The 14,939-nt window shown below is 43.8% G+C and overlaps 1 protein-coding gene across 6 annotated transcripts in view; it reads left to right on the forward strand.

Moving 5' to 3' along the window:
• Positions 1-1,112: 1,112 nt before the first annotated feature.
• Positions 1,113-14,939, forward strand: part of LOC140460550 (uncharacterized) — a 197,900-nt gene continuing 184,073 nt past the window's right edge. For 2 of the 6 annotated variants that reach the window (XR_011954184.1, XM_072555135.1), the window contains exon 1: positions 1,113-1,565. The gene's annotated coding sequence lies outside the window, so the exon portion shown is untranslated. Of the gene's footprint in view, positions 1,566-12,379; positions 14,652-14,939 lie in introns of those variants that run through there. The other 4 variants (XR_011954183.1, XR_011954182.1, XR_011954186.1 and 1 more) reach the window with 4 other exon arrangements.

Below are 14,939 nucleotides of genomic sequence, written 5' to 3' on the forward strand. Positions count from 1 at the left end.
CATCCCCTTTCTCCGTATTTCCCATGGACAATCTATCCTAAATTGCACATCCCTGGTCGCTATAGGTAATTCAGCACAGCCAATCCACCCTAACCTCTACACCCTAATCTGTAAATTACTTCCTCAAAAATGAAGTCTAAATGCAAAATTTTTCTCGAAGAAAAATCTCAGTCTGACTCAACATTCGGACGCAGACAGGATTCACACCTATTGTTAGAAAAGCTCTGCATTTGAATGATATTCGTGAGAAGGTAATTAAAATCAAATTCTGGGATTAACATACCTTTCGAAACCCATTCAAAAGGTGAAAGATTTAATCTAAAATTGTTTGGATGTATCACATCTCCATGCCACTGGACTCCATTGGCTATAAACTCCGTGATCGTGATCTCATTCTCCACAACCACCAGATGAAGGAGCGGCGCTTCGAAAGCTAGTGCTTCCAAATAAACCTGTTGGATTATAACCTGGTGTTGTGTGAATTTTAACTTTCTCCATGGTTACTGGTTCCATCACCCATTCAAGACCATTCCAAATCGTAATAACTTGCTTATTTTCTTAAAAATTAAACCATCTCACGGCCACTACAGCCCCCTTTTTAAAAATGGCTGCACTATTTCCAATACGGTCATGCTTCCTTAATGTTACCATGTACTTCTACTTATGAACAAATCTCTTCAGATTTCAATGTATCTTTTTAAATATAAAAATGCCCCTTTACATGTAGCTCACCGTTTAAATGTGTTATGTTCCTCTCAGCGCAATCGTGCTCCTCGATAATGTATATTTACCCCTTTAGATATCAGTATGTCTCTTAAAGGGGTACTTCTGCTTAAAAGTAGGGCAACGTTTCTTCGAAATGTAGATTCACTTAGATATAACTGCGTCACTTTACATATTAAGATATCCCTTTGAATGTGCCCACATCCCTTTTGAAATATAATCTTGTCTATTTAAATCTGTTTATTTGCAAAAATAGGCCGTTAAAATGTCCACGTCACTTTAAAATACAGGTTGCCCCCTTTAGGTATGACGACGTTCCGTTATATGTCGGGATATCTGTTTAAATTGAGCCGTGAGCTTTCCCAATGTCGACAGGGCTCCTCGAAACGTGGCAGTGTCCCCCCTGCAGCTGCAGAGCGAGACAGGAGAGTTTGTTTTTGTGAATGAGCAGTTGTAGCGCGAGGTGGCTGTTACTTGGTGACGGTGAGGCTCCCCCGGCCCCGCCCATCCCCCTGAGCTGACGTCACGCGGGGGTGAAGGCGGTTGGGAGGAGAAGTCGCTCGAGCGGGGAAGGGGCGGCCGTTAGGAAAATGGCGCCGTGCGGCCCGGGGCAGACACCCGTCACTGGGCACCGCCGCCTTCCTGGTGCAGCTGCTGTGTCACGGCCACACCGCCCGGCTGTACAGCAGGTAGGAGCCGGTGACCGTTCTGGAGGCGGATGGGGTTAAGGGCCTGTTTGGGAACCCGTCGGCCGCCTGGGTGGTGGAGTTCTACTGGTCGTGGGGCGGCCCCTGTGTCAACTCTGGGGCCACCTGGAAGGTACTGGGCCCGGGAGGTGAAAGGTGAGGCAGGTTGGGGGGGGGGACGGAGGGGTAGGAATGTGGGGCCTGTCCTGTCATAGTGACATTTTACACTCACTTTACATCTGCTTTTACTGGGGCTTGTGCTGTTTACCCCCTCACTGTTTGTTTAATCCTTGTGCTGTTTACCCCCTCACTGTTTGTTTAATCTTTGTGCTGTTTACCCCCTCACTGTTTGTTTAATCCTTGTGCTGTGTTACCCCCTCACTGTTTGTTTAATCCTTGTGCTGTTTACTCTTTGCTGTTACTTGTGCAATTGCTGAGGGTAGTGTGTAAATACTAGTGAAGGAGATTATGCCCCAGCATGTATATGTTCCTCAGTCATTGAAGGGGCAGGACCTGTTGAGAATGGTTAATAAAGTATGTGGTGCACTAAGCCTTGTTAACATGGATATAGTTTGTTATTTGGAAAAGTAGACTTTTTATTATTTAGAGTCATAAAGATGTACAGCACGGAAACAGACCCATTCGGTCCAACCTGTCCAGGTCTACCATATATCCTAAATTAATCTAGTGCCCTTTGCCAGCACTTGGCTCATATCCCTTTAAACCCTTCCTATTCATATACCCAGCCAGATACCTTTTAAATACCAGCTTCCAATACTTCCTCTGGCAGCTCATTCCATACACGCACCACCCTCCTTATGGAAACATTGCCCCTCAGATATCTTTGTGGTCTCACCCTAAACCTATGCCTTCTAGTTGTGAATCTCACCCCAACACTGAGGAAAAGACTTAAACATTGAGCAGCCACACAAATGCAAAAGCAATCAAATATCGAGCCACATGGAGGAGAAAAAAATTATGTTTGTACCCTTTTTGTTAGCCGATAGGCATTTGGAAACTTAAAATCTGTCAATAACACCAGCATTGCTACAGAGCATATTGAGGAAAAGACATAAAAACATTGAGCAGCCAGACAAATGTAAAAGCAATCAAATATTGAGCCACATGGAAAAATAATATGGCTCTACCCTTTTTGTTCTCCCATAGGAATTTGGACACTTAAAATCTGTCAATAACACCAGCATTGCTACAGTGCATATTGTGTACACTCCTCAGTGTCAACAAGCAGCACATGTTTGCCGGTGTCACCAAATCATTGGGCGTGTTCCTCACTGTCGACATAAAAGGGGCGAGACCTACGTTTGCTGGACAAATAAGGAGCACTGGAGGACCGGAGGGAGAATTGTCCTCCTGCCATTCGGACCTCCCCTATTGGTGAATGTGGAAGATGGACCATGAGGTTCTGAAGCTCCTGCTCTTCCTCTCTCTGAATGAAGATTGAGCTTCACCTCAGACTGCAACTTCTTTCCTCTGTCCAACATCTGAGAGTACAGCACTCTCTTTTCTCACCCCCATTTCCATTTACACTTCATTCTGAGGTTCAGTTGTTGACTTGGAGCAATTGAAAGGAATGGGAGTGAATCCAGCGAGGGGACAGACTCTGGAAAAGTTAGTCCAGGCCTTTGTTTTCAATTGGCAAAATAGACAGGCAGGAGACTGAAAGAATGCAGCAAGCCAGGCAGTATTAGGAGGTGGAGAAGTCGATGTATCTGGTGTAACTCTTGTTCAGGACTGTGGGTGGGTATAGGGAGAGCTGTGGAACAAGGGTGTGGTGGGGGCAGGGTATTGAAGTGGGGATAGGTGGAGACAGGTAGAGGGTACAATAGACAATAGGTGCAGGAGTAGGCTATTCTGCCCTTCGAGCCAGCACCACCATTCATTGTGATAATGGCTGATCATCCTCAATCAGTATCGTGTTCCTGCCTTATCCCCATAACCTGGTACGACCTGGTTGGTGAATGGGAGGAAGGAATCTAGTTGGCAGGGAAGAGTGAAGGGGCTGGGAAGTGAGTTGGGAGATTATTTGAAATTGGAGAACTCAGTGTTGAGTCCTCCGGGCTGTTGACTGCTCAGACAGAAGATGAGGTTTTGTTCCTCCAATTTGTGGTTTGGTTTGTTGTGGTAATGGAGGAAGCCAAAGATAGTCATGTCAGAAGGGGAGTGGGAAGGGGCATTAAAATGGGTGGAGACTGGGATGTCCGCTCAGCCTCTGTGGATCCGGCTGTGATGCTCAGCAAACCGTTCCCCGAGTTTACACTCGGTTTCCCCGATGTAGAGAAGACCACAATTGGCAAAGCACAGCAGGTCAAGTAGTATCCGAGCAGTTGGACAGTCGAAGTTTTGGGCATGAGCCCTTCATCAGGAATGATGCGTGGATGTTCAGAGGGGCATCAGTGTCCTTCTGTGCCAGTTGTCAGACAGGTGCAGCAGGCAATGAGCAAGGCAAGTGGTGTATTAGCAAGAGGAATTAAGTTCAGAAGTGGGGATGTCTTCCTGCAGTTAGGGGGTCATTGAATATATTCAAGGCTGAGTTCATCTGATTTTTATGTGAATGTTTATGGGGAAGGCAAGAAAATGGTTTTAAGACTACTATAGAACCGAGTTACAGAGCCATACAGCACAGAAACAGACCCTTAAGTCCAACTAGTCCATGCTGACTATGTTCTCAAACTAAACCAGTCCCACCTGCCAGTATTTTGGCCCATATCCCTCCAAACCTTTCCTATTCATGAACTTATCCAAATATCTTTTAAATGTTGTTACTGTACCTGCATCCACCATTTCCTCTAGACATTTAGTCTGCATGTGAACCACTCTGTATAAAAAAAATTTGTGGCCTTCAAGTCTTTTTAAAATCTCTTTCTCCTGTCACCATCAAAATTTACTCCCTAATCTTGAAACCCCAACCCAAGGGGAAGGACACCCGTCATTCACCTCATCTCTCCCCTCATGATTTTGTAAACCTTGATAACGTCACCTCTCCACCTCCTATGCGCCAGTGAAAAAGTCTCAGCCCATCCACCTAGATGCAGGTAGATCCATATCCAGTCATGATCGGTTCAATGCTGGTCCCAATTCTCTCTCTCGGTGTCCATGACAGCAAGAGACCACAAGACATAGGAGCAGAAATTAGGCCACCAGGTCTGCTCATTCCATTCAATCATGGCTGATAAGTTTCTCAGTTACATTCTTCCGCTATAAGCAAAGTGAAAATGGAGGGAGTGAGTGTGGGATGGAGATTTTCAGCTTCCAGGGAATAAGAGAGGAAAGAGTTCACTATAAATTAGAATTTATGGGATCGGCTGAAGAGCCGAGGAGTGTCAGTTGGAGTTTAATTTAGAGAAATCAGAGGTTTGCATTTTGGTCAAGCAATCCAGGCAGGACTGACATAGTTAAGGGAATGTTGCAGAATAAAGAGACCTTGGAGTGCTGGAGTCTCAGGTGGACAGAGTAGTGAAGGCAGTGTTTGGTTTGCTTTCCTTCATTGCTCATAGCATTGAGTATAGGAGTTGTGAGATCATGTTATATACACTTCCCACTCGAACGTGTTATCTAACTGCTTAACTGTTTTTAGTGAATATAGTCCACATCTCCCGCTGCTGCCTTCACGTGGTTTGTTTGGAAGCCCTAGCTTTCGGAGTGATTAGATTTATTTTAGATTTTATTACTTAGTGTGGAAACAGACCATTCAGCCCAAACCGACCCTTTGAAGAGCAACTCACCCAGACCCATTCCCCAACATTTACCCCTTCACCTAACTCGACAGGCAAATTAGCGTGGCCACTTCACCTAACCTGCACATCTTTGGACTGTGGGAGGAAACCCACGCAGACACGAGGAGAATGTGCAAACTCCACACTGACAGTTGCCCGAGGTGGGAATTGAACCCGGATCTCTGGCGCTCTGAAGTGCTGCTGCTGCTTCAGGTGGTTGTGGAGAATAAGATCATGGTTAGACCATTTATAGCCAACGGAGTCCAGTTCATGGAGATGTGATACATTAAACAATTTAGATTAAATCTTCCATCTTTTAGAATGGAGTTCTGTTCTTTGGTATGTTAATCCCAGAACCTGTTTTCAGTAACTTTCTCAAGAACGTAATTTAAATGCAGAGCTTTTCTATCAAAAATGTCAGGCTGACTCGACATTGGAACCCAGACAGAAGTCTCACCTATTGGTGGGTAGGCTGTGACATTTTTCATTGGAGCACAGGAGGTTGAAAGATGAAGGTATTGGGTGCCTCATTAGCAAGTTTGCAGATGACATTCAGATTGATAGAATATCAAATAGTGAAGGGGACTGTCAGAAGATACAGCAGAATATAGATTGGAGAGGTGGGAAGAGAAATGGCAGATGGAGTTCAATCCAAACAAATGCGAGTTGGTGCATTTTGGAAGATGCAATTCAAGAGCAAACTATACAGTAAATGGAAAGGTCCTGGGGGAAATTGATGTACAGAGGTCTGGGTGTTCAGGTCTACTGTTCTCTGAAGATGGCAACGCATGTCAGTAGAGTGGTCAAGGCAGCATACAACACGCGTTCCATCATCAGACAGATTGAGTAACAGAGCTGGCAGGTCATGTTAAAGTTATATAAGATTTTGGTTCGGCCGCATTTGGAATACTGAGTACAATTCCAGTCGCCAGATTTCCAAAAGGATGTGGATACTTTTGGAGAGAGTGCAGAGGAGGTTCACCAGGATGTTGCCTGTTATGGAGAGCGCTAGCTATGAGTTGAGGTTGAGTAGATTAGGATCATTTTCTTTGGAAATAAGGAGGTTGAGGGGGGGGGTCCTGATTGAGGCCGAAAAACCATGAGGGGTGTAAACGGGTGGATAGGAAGAATTATTTTCACAGAGGGGAAGACTTAATTACTCAGGGTTACGAGTTCAAAGTGAGGGGGTAAAGGTTTGAGGGAGATATACATGGAAAGTTCTTCACACAGAGGGTGGTAGGCGCCTCGAATGCATCGCCAGCGGAGGCAGTAGGGGTGGGATCGATAGCGTCATTTAAGATGTATCTAGACAGATACATGAATGGGCAAGGAGCAGAGGGATACAGATCCTTAGAAAATAGGCGGCAGGTTTAGATAGGGTATCTCGATCAGCATAGCCTTGGAGGGCTGAAGGGCCTGTTCCTGTGCTGTAGGGTTCTTTGTTCTCTTTTCGAGGTTTACAAAACCACAAGGGGCATAGATAAGGTGAATGGCATGTGTCGTTTGAAGATTAGGCTGCAAATTAAGGTGAGAGGAGAAAGATTTAAAAACACATGAGGAGCACCTTTTTTTTTAAAACAGTGGTTTGTGTGGAATGAATGTCCAGAGGAAATGGTGGATGCAGGTTGAGTAACAACGTTTAAAAGACATTTGGATAAGTACATGAATAGGAAAGGTTCAGAGGAATATGGGCCAAACACAGGCAGGTGGGACTAGTTTAGTTTGTGAATATAGTCAGCATGGCCTAGTTGGGTTGAAGGGTGTGTTCTGTGCTGTATGACTAACTGCTCTGTACTGGTCTTAAAATCATTTTACTTGCCTTCCCCCAGAAACATCCACTTCATGGTTGTTCTAAAATCAAATGAACTTGGCCTTGAATATATTCAATGACCCCCTAATTGCAAGAAGACATCCCTACTTCTGAACTCAATTCCTCTCACTAATACACCTCTTGCCTTGCTGATTGCTTGCTGCATCCGTCTGACAACTGGCGGTGACTGGTGTGGAAGGATGCTGATACCACTTTTTACATCCACACATCATTGCTGAGGAATGTCGATTCTCCTGCTCCTCGGATGCTGTCTGACCTCCTGTGCTTTTCCAGTACCACACTTTTCGACTCTGATCTCCAGGATCTGCAGTCCTCACTTTCTCCACATCCCAATATATCACCATTTAAACAAGGCACCTCCTTTCGGCAGTTATTTTTTCATAACAGAGGTTATAACTTCACACTGTGGGACTGCATTTGCCATGTGTTTGCCAGTTGAGACACAGACCTGGACCAACGTTTCCCGATTCTGTCCCCTCCCTTGATTCACTCGTTTTCTTTTCAGTTGCTGCAAGTCAACAAATTAACCCCAGAATGAATAAATGAAATGGTAAAGACAGTGCCGTACTCTCAGATGGCGGATAGAGGAAGGAAGTTGCAGTCTGAGGTGAAGCTTGATCTTCATTTGGAGAGGAGCAGCAGCTTCAGAACCTGATGGTCCATCTTCCACATTCAGACAATTGGGGAGCTCTGATTGGCAGGAGGACCAGGCTCCTTGTCTGGCTTCTCATTGGTCCATTTGAAGAAGGGTTTGCACTTTCTGCAGACAGAGCATGCGCGGCTTTTGCTGAACCAGCATAGAGTCAGAAGTGTACAGCATGGAAGCAGACCCTTCGGTCCAACCAGTCAATGCCGACCAGATATCCCAACCGAATCTAATCCCGCCCCTCAACACCTGCCCCACATCCCTCCAAACCTTTCCTATTCATATACCCATTCAAATGCTTCTTAAATGTTGCATTCGTACCAGCCTCCACCACTTCCTCTGGCAGCTCATTGCATACACGTACCACGCTCTGTGTGAAAACATTGCCCCGTAGGTCTCTTTTATATCTTTCCCCTCTCACCCTAAACCTATGCCCTCTAGTTCTGGACTCCCCAACCCAAGGGAAAAAACTTTGTCTATTTATCTTGTCCATGCCCCTCATAATTTTGTAAACCTTTATAAGGTCACCTCTCAGCCTCTGACACTCTAGGGAAAAGAGCCCCAGCCTGTTCAGCCTCTCCCTCTAACTATGCTCGCATCCAAATCATTTATGTAAATGACAAAAAGTAGTGGATCCAGCACCGATCCTTGTGGCACTTCACTGGTCACAGGCCTCCAGTCTGAAAAACAACCGTCCACCACTACCCTCTGTCTTCTACCTTTGAACCAGTTCTGTATCCAAATGGCTAGTTCTCTCTGTATTCCGTGAGATCTAACCTTGCTAATCAGTCTCCCATGGGGAACCTTGTCAAACGCCATACTGATGTCCATATAGATCACATTACTGCTCTGCCTTCCTGAATCCTCTTTGTTACTTCCTCAAAAAACTCAATCAAGTTTGAGAGACATGATTTACCACACACAAACCCATGTTGACTATCCGTAATCAGTCCTTGCCTTTCCAAATACATGTACATCCTCTCCCTCAGGATTCCCTCCAACAATGTGCCCACCACTGACGTTAGGCTCACTGGTCTGTAGTTCCCTGGCTTGTCCTTACCACCCTTCTTAAACAGTGGCACCACGTTAGCCAACCTCCAGTCTTCTGGCACCTCACCTGACATGCACAGTATGCTCAATGAAGATGCAGTTCCTGATGGATTTAAAGTATCCAAATGGCACAATTTCTCTCAGATGTACACACACCCTCTCACAGGCTTCTCCTCCATCACACTCCCTTTACAAAGCATGTGCACACATATTCTCTCTCTCGCGCGTGCGCGCGCACACACACACACACACACACACACACACACAACGATGGGGTGCATTTGCAGAATTATATTTACAGATATATTCAATTTTGCACAAAAAGCGCACAACATGCAGGTAGTCAATCCATGTAATATTTCATAAATTCCTACTTTGAAAATAGAACCAGTTCGATTTAAGATTGTGATACTGTCACACATTTCATGCATTGTCTGGGCTGAGCTGTCACCTGTTTTAAAAACCTTAAGTGATCTTGAGAATATGACTTAATAATAGTACTGTGATGTACACATTAATGAAATAAACCAACAACCCATTCTAAAGGATGAAAGACTTAACAGCAATCTACATTTGTCAATATACCATGTCAGTTGAATGACACTGATCTTTTGCTCTTAACTCTGTGTCTTATGATCCTGCTCCACAGCTACCCAATGAAGGAGCAGCGGTCCGAAAGCTAGTGCTTCCAAATAAACCTGTTGGACTATAACCCGGTGTTGTGATTTTTAAACCTTGTCCCACCTAGTCCAACAGCACCACCTCCACTTCCTTTCTAATGAACACAGCCCATACTTCCCAGTGCTGCTAGTAAACTGCCGCTGAAACAATGCAGTGCCTGCACTCCTGAAAAATTTATAACTTCTAACGAAACCAGCTACTCATTCACTGCTCCATCTGATACACAACATTGGAAACTTAGTGCAGGAGGCTGTAAGAAATGACCAGCTTTAAAACAAAAACCGCTTGGAGCTCTAAGCTTTCAATGAGAGCCTGAGTCTGGCAGAACGTTCAGGTAACCTTTATTGTGCCCCAACATTGTTACAGCTTCAGATGCCCCCAGCAAAAAGGCAGAGAAAGTGTAGCTGTTTGTTAGACAGCTCAACAACAGGGGGAGGAGCAAGGGGCGGAGCAAGGCCAACAGCAGGCCCCCGCACTATGCCTGCGTTGCCTTGCACAATTTACAAAAATTCCTTCCCCTTCAGAGACTCCCCACCGTGTGGGAGCAGGCCACTCAGCCCAAAGACTACCCACCCACACAACTCCCTTACCCCTATTGCTCAACATTTACCCCTGACTAATGCACCTAACCTGCACATCCCTGTGCACGATATCCCAACCCAATCTCGTCCCATCTGCCAGCATGGGGTCCATATCCCTCCAGTTGCCTTTTAAATGTTGTAATTGTACCAGCCTCCACCACTTCCTCTGGCAGCTCATTCCATACACGTACCACCCTCTAAATGAAAAGGTTGCCCCTTAGGTCTCTTTCATATCTTTCCCCTCTCACTGTAAACCTATGCCCTCTAGTTCTGAACTCTCCCACCCCAGGGAAAAGACTTTTTCTATCTATCCTATCCATGCCCCTCATGGTTTTATAAACCTCTATAAGGTCACCCCTCAGCCTCTGACGCTCCAGGGAAAACAGCCCCAGCCTGTTCTGACTCTCCCTATAGCTCAAATCTTCCAGTCTTGGCAACATCCTTGTAAATCTTTTCTGAACCCTTGAGTTTCGCAACATCTTTCTGATAGGAAGGAAACCAGAATTGCATGCAATATTCCAACTGTACAGCAGTAACATGACCTCCCAACTCCTGTATTCAATATTCTGACCAATAAAGGAAAGCATACAAAACACCATCTTCACTATTCTATCAACCTGCAACTCCACTTTCAAGGAGCTATGAACTTGCACTCCAAGGTCTCTTTGTTCAGCAACACCCCCTAGGACCTTACCATTAAGTGTACAAGTACTGCTAACATTTGCTTTCCCAAAATGCAGCACCTCACATTTATCTAAATTAAATTCCATTTGCCCATCTGATCAAGATCCCATTGTAATCGAAGGTAACCTCCTTCGCTGTCCACTACACCTCCAATTTTGGTGTCATCAGCAAACTTGCTTACTATACCACTTATGCTCACATCCAAAAAGTAGTGACCTATTATCTATTTTCAAAGTGGAATTTACAATATATTACATCTAATGACTCCCTGCAGATTGTGCAGTCTTTCAGCAAAGTAGAATGTTTAGGGTATAGGTTTGCTTGCTGAGAGTAGGTTTGATATCCAGACGTTTCATCACCTGGCTAGGTAACATCAATGGTGACCTCCAAGTGAAGCGAAGCTGTTGTCTCCTACTTTCTATTTATATGTTTGTCCTGGGTGGGGTTCCTAGGATTTGTGGTGATATCAAAGTTACGAAGAGAGATACATATTTTGTTTAACCAAATACAATGGCAGTGCAGAGAATTTCAGAAAAGTGCAATAAATATTTACTTTTTACCCCTTATTCAACTCATTCAAGAATTTCAAATTGAATCTGAGCTAACTTGAGAGCAAATGGCAACATTTGCTTGTTAATAGACTCACCATAAATTATGAAAGATCACTTTTATCTAAGTCATAATGTTTAATCCCAAACGGAGCAATTAAGTGCAAAGTTACTTTCAACCATTTAATAAAACACTGCAAGTTTTATTTCATATGAAAATACATTCATTTTATAATTTGGATAAGATCTTTACAAAGGAAATATACTCAAATATACTCGTGGGCCCACAGTTCAAATAGCTTTCCTGGGTATCAATATTGACAACAGTTATGCAGCTATTATTTGGCAATTGACCAACTAATTGAAATAATTTCAGAATAAATGAGCTGCTTCATTATTATACATTGAGATATTGCATATCTTGGCTTTCACCCAAGTATTCTCCGAAGGAAAAAAATGCATCTGGATGGGGACATGAATAGGAAGAATTCAGAGGGATATGGGCCAAATGCTGACAAATGGGTCACTGGATTAATTTAGGATATCTGGTTAGCCTGGACTGCAGGGTTTGTTTCTGTGTGCTCATTACAGACGCCCCTCTTCTGGGATCCCCATACCAGCTGTTATTTTCATGAAATAATCTGACAATTGTTGACTTCCATCAACCTATTCCATCTGGAGAAATATCGTCTCTCTGCAAAGTGTGGTTCACGTTGGCAAATTCAATCCTCCTCCGGTCCTCAGGAACACACTCTATAATGCGCAACGTTCTCAATACCTGTTTAACATTCAGTGGGGAAACTATTTTTGGTCCAACAGTTAAACAGAATTCCTCAGAAAAGTTTTTGGCAAATGCACTGCTCCCACAAGAACTCGTGGGCCCACAGTTCAAATGCTTTTAACAGCTTTTTTTCTAATTTACCCGCCTTCCCAGGATGCAAAGTTTCTCCCACCAGAAATTGTTTGCCCTGAAAAAAATCCAGCAGGAACATGATTATGGAGCTATCAGTAAAAATGCTTCATATGGGTCAACCAAGGTTAGAAATGGAAGAACATCTCTATTCAAAGTTACTGTTTGTTTGCCCTTTCAAAATTCTTTGAATTTAAGGTGTTCCATTGAAGCATTTAATTATGATCCATTAAAAGCACTATCCAGTCTCATCTGAGTGAGGAACCGACTCAACAAGTGAAATAACTTTTCTGTCTGCTCTTTAGATGTGACATCCTCACCCTCTCTCTGTTGATGCAACAGGATTACCAGAGCTGGAAGTACCACTCTCGGAATACAATTGCTGATCAACAGTTTACTTCTGTTGCTTAACATAAGGATTTAAAAGCTGCTCGCCTGATCTCACACAAAGCACAAAAGCTAAACTGTTCACCTGTGCATACAAGAGGAGAAATTTCACTTGGAATAAATCACAAAATAAGAACTGTTACCAGTCCCACAACTCATGTGTTTCCCACGGACAAAGTTAAAAATCACACAACACCAGGTTATAATCCAACAGGTTTGTTTGGAAGCACTAGCTTTCGGAGCGCCGCTCCTTCATCAGGTGGTTGTGGAGAATGAGATCATGATCACAATTTATATCCAAAGGAGTCTAGTGTCATGGAAGTGTGACACATCAAACAATTTTAGATTAAATCCTTCATCTTTTAGAATAGGTTTCTGCTCTTTGATTTGTCAATCCCAGAACTTGTTTTTTGTTACCTTCTCAAGAATGTCATTCAAATGCAGAGCTTTTCTAACAATAGGGGTGAATCCTGTCTGCGCCCGAATGTTGAGTCAGACTAACATTTTTCTTAGAGAAAAACTCTACTTTTAAATTACATTTTTGAGAAGGTAATTTATAGATTAGTCTGTAGAGGTTAGGTTGGATAGGCTGTGCTAAATTACCCTTAGTGACCAGGGATGTGAAACTTAGGGTGGATTGGCCATGGGAAATATGGAGTAAGGAGGTTGGTATGTGTTGGATGCTCTTCAGAGGGCCAGTGTGGAATAGATGGGCTGAATGGCCTGTTTCCACATTGTTGGGATTCTATGACTCCCACCACAAAGGAGCATTTTATCTGCATTTATCCTGTCAAGCCCCTTTCAGAATTCTACTGGTTTCAATAAGATCACTTCTGGTTCAGAGAGATAGACAGCACAGAAATAGACCTTTAGGTCCAACTCATCCATGGCGACCAGGGTTCCCAAACTAAACTGGTCCCACTTGCCTGCGTTTGGCCCATATCCCTCTAAACCTTTCTATTCATGTACCCATCCAAATGTCGTTTAGACTTTGTAAACGTACCTGCATTGACCACATCCTCAGCAAGTTCATTCCGCGTGTAAACCACCCTCTATCAAAAAGTTGTCCCTCAGGTTCCTTTTAAATCTCTCTCCTCTCACTTTAAAGAAATATGCCCCCTAGTCTTGAGCTCCCCTACGCGAAGGAAGAGCCCTTTGGTGTTCACCTTACCTCCAGTCCTCATGATTTTATCAATCTCAATGATGTCAACTCCCAACCCCCTGTGCTCCAGTGAATAAAGTCCCAGCCTCTCCTTATAACTCAAACCCTTCCAATCCTGGCAAATCTTTACCAAACCCTCTCTAATAGTATTCTTTCTATTACAGGAACACGAGAACCATACTCAGTACTCTGAAAGTGGCCTCACCAACATCCTGTACAACCTCAACATGATGTCCCAACACCTATACTCAGTGGGGGGAACAATGAAGGCAAGTATGCTAAATGCCGCCTTGACCACCCTGTCTAGCAGCGATGCAACTTTCAAAGAAGTGTGTACCTGAACTCCGCCATGTCTCTCTTTTACAGCATGACACAGGGCCCTACCATTAACTGTACAAGTCCTGACTGTCCTTGCTTTAGCAAAACGCAAGCCCTTACTTTTATTCATACCTCACTCATACACACGTGCTCTCTCAGACATGCACACATACACCCCCAACACACTCACAGGCATATAGTCCATCACACTCTTATGTGCACTCATGCATAAACTCACATGCACGCACTCACATATCACTTTTTGGGCAAATTTGTATTGGCAGAATTATGTTTGCAGATACATTCAATTTTGCTCGAAAAGTGCACAGTCTGCAGGCAGTCAATCCATGTAATATTTTAGAAATTCCTACTTTGGAAATAGAACCAGTCTCATTCAAAATTGAGACATTGACAGACTCGAACCTCACACCTTTAATGTCTCGGCTGAGTTGTCACTATTTTTAAAAAAAAACTTAAGTCATCTTGAGAACGTGAATCAAAAGATGTTCTGGGATTTACAGATTAATGAACTGAAACCTGCAACGCATTCTAAAAGGTGAAAGACTTAACAACAATCTTGGTTCATTCAATATATCCTATCAGTTGCATGACACTGTGATCTTTTGCTATAAAATCTGTGTCTTATGATCCTGCTCCACAGTTACCCGCTGAAGGAGCAGCACTCCAAAACTTCATACTTCCAAATAAACCTGTTGGACTATAACCTGTGTTGTGTGATTTTTAACTTCCATCCAGGCGAGTTCACCATCAGCTCCTCCACATCGTTTCTGGTGAACACAGCCCACACCTCCCGATGCTGCCAGGAAACTTAACAATGCCGATGAAATGACACACTCTGCACTCCTGAAAAATTGACAATTTCTAATGAAACTGGCTGCTCATTCACTGCTCCATCTGATACGCGACATTGGAAACTTAGTGCAGGAGGCTGAAAGAAATGAGCAGCTTTAAAACAAAAACCTGTTGGAGCTCAAAGC

The sequence above is a fragment of the Chiloscyllium punctatum genome, chromosome 36 (assembly GCF_047496795.1).
Source record: "Chiloscyllium punctatum isolate Juve2018m chromosome 36, sChiPun1.3, whole genome shotgun sequence".
In the NCBI taxonomy this organism is placed as follows: Eukaryota; Metazoa; Chordata; class Chondrichthyes; order Orectolobiformes; family Hemiscylliidae; genus Chiloscyllium; species Chiloscyllium punctatum.